Genomic DNA, 2,963 nt, shown 5'->3' on the forward strand with positions numbered 1-2,963 from the left:
TGTACATTACTCTGAATCTCGTCCTTGCATTTATTCTTTCTGCTTTGGCCACTTCATATCTCTCAATCCACTTCTGCATCTCAGGGCTATTGAGGATACAAAACTTATTGAATTTCTCCATTTGCTCTTCGCTCATCTTTCTTTCAATCCCTTTTCCTTGGGGGACCTCGCCAATGATGCGATCATCATCCTTGTTGTGCCAAGCTTGCGGCATATCAGGATCCGTGGATGCAAGAAACTCTGTGATATATACTAATGACTCTTGCACAAGCCATCCCTCTGCCATGCTTGCTTCTGGTCTTGCTCTTTGTCTTACAAACCCCTTTAAAGTTTTCATAAACCGCTCGAGAAAAAACATCCATCGATTATGAACGGTACCTGCTATAGCCACCTCATCAACTATGTGCACAAGCAAGTGGACTTGAGTTGTCATAATGCTTGAGGGAAAGTGCTTCTCAAGCAAGCATACGGCTTCGATGGATTCCACCCTAGCCTTCTCGATGCTCGATATAGAGATCTCTTTTTGAGATATCCACCTATTTCACATGTCCATGCATATGTAAGATATTTGAGATATCCACCTATTTCACATGTCCATGAAGAAAATAGATAATGCGAATTGATAGTAAGCATACCTCACAATACCACAGATCTTGAATATAGCATTTCTAACATCTTCTTGTAAGCACCCTTTTATTGTAATTGGAAGGATGAACTATCAAAGCAACAATGAAATCATGTCAACAATATAACATAATAATAATTACGCTAATGCATCACTATTATCGGTACACTAATTCTACTTAGAATACCTGTAAGACCTTGTGCCAATCATGGGACTTGAGGCCACTAAGCTTATTGTCCTTTGAAAATGCTCCTTTCAAGCAACGCATGTACCCTGTCGGTGTTTGAAAAGAGGCAATGTCTGCCTTGATCGCTGCCTCCTCCCTCGTAGAGAGGATCCACGTTGCTTTCGGGAGGACAACTTTTCCTGAAGCATGCACTTGGGGCCACAAACGAGACATCCTATTCATAGCACGCAAGTCTTCTCGCACTCCTCTCGAGTCCTTGGAACCAACCAAGTGTGCCCAAATGGTAGCCCCCACATTCTTAAAGATATGCATTGGATCCAAGAGATGATTGATTTGTAACTGACCCCAATAAGGAAGCTCGTGAAAGATCGATAGCCTCTTCATACCAGGAGGAGGTTCCTCTCCATTCTCCCTCCAAGCTTGAATCCAATCACTTGCTTTTAAATATGATGGTGGTGGATCAAGCTGACCTCCACGTGCGAGATGGTCGAGCGGAAGGTATCGAGCATGACCTTCATAAACATTTTTCCTCATGTGTTTGGAGTAGCGTGCAAGAGATTTCAGAGCGGGTCCACAAACAGGACAAGCATGGTACCCACTTGTAGCAAGCCCTGCACGCGTGCATGAATATGTTAGTACAAGACATGCGTGCAAAAGAGAGTAAAAAAAGCATAATCCCTCATTGTACATGTAAAGACATAACCACGTACCTGCGCACTCTCCATATCCTGGGTAGTCATGCATGGTCCACATCAAGATACCCCTGACGGAAATATCATTGGTATGCCTAGGAGCTCTGGAAATATCAAAGACCTGCACTCCTCTCCATAATATCTGTAACTCCTCTATCAAAGGTGCCATGTACACGTCCATGTTTCTTGCCTTGTACTTTCCTGGCACAAGTAGTGCAAGCATGAGGTGTCCCTTTTTTATTGTTAGCCATGGTGGGATATTGTAATTCACCACGACTATGGGCCATGTCGACCAAGATGTCGAGCGTAACCCGAAAGGATTCACGCCAAGATGTAAGTTGCGTGGCTCTCTCGCAAAGTCCGGCCACTGATTATCTATGTGCTTCCAAGCCGCACAATCTGCAGGAATCCTCAATGTGTGATCAGTGGACCGATGAGATGCATGCCATGTCATCAACTCCGCTATGGTTTTGCATCGAAACATGTGTTGTATTCTTGCAATGATGGGAAAGTGTCTTAAGACCTTTACCGGTATCCTCTCACCCTGCAAGTCATCTCTATATCGTTGTTCCCCACACTTTGGACAACTAGCCAAATCTCCATGCTCACGACGAAAGAGAATACAATCATTACGGCAAGCATGGATGGTATCATAATCCATACCCACCATTGTTAGCATCTTTTTCGCTTCATCTCTTGATGCGGGCATGGTATTTGGTGCAGGCAACATCTTTTGAAGCAACCTATGACAAAGACACTATCCAAATGATGATTCTCAAAACAAACAATATCCAAATAATGAGTCAATCAAATTAATGCAAGGGCTAACCTCATTAAGGCCGAGACACTTGTATCCGACCACCCATACTGTACTTGTAGATTCAAGATTGAGAGACAAGCACGTAGTTTAGACATCCTGGCACCCTCGTACAATTGTGTTGATTGCAACTCTCGCATTTTCACCTCAGACTCTGACATCACGTGTACGTGGGATGTAGTGCCCCTAAAAATGGAATCCATCATGTCGACCATACCCTCGTCGTCATCTGGGAGACTATAGTCTTGTTGAAAGTGAGAAGGTATATGTGTACCCTCGTCACCCTCGTCATCCTGTCATAAGCTCATTCGTGTAAATAGAAGATCTTCTAATTCCGGGTATACAATAAGATTGCGAACTTAAATAGCTTTGACTTACCGATGATCCATCAACATGTGCAACACCAACGGGGGGTACTGGTTCCGGCTCCTCCCCATACATCCGCAAGTGGCGCATGATAATACGACGTTGATGTCGTACTTCTCGCTTGCAATGAGTGCAATGACAATATAACCTCTCCGTAAGCCACTTCGTGCTCCCGGGCGTTGGCGCATCATCGGATGAGCTTCCACTCGTCCCTTCCATCTACACTTATAAAACCAAAACATAAGCATGAAGAGGAGATGTACACAATTATGAGCA

The sequence above is a fragment of the Dipteris shenzhenensis genome, chromosome 18 (genome assembly GCF_047967505.1).
Source record: "Dipteris shenzhenensis isolate YYH24624 ecotype China chromosome 18, Dip_SZ_1.0, whole genome shotgun sequence".
NCBI lineage: Eukaryota > Viridiplantae > Streptophyta > Polypodiopsida > Gleicheniales > Dipteridaceae > Dipteris > Dipteris shenzhenensis.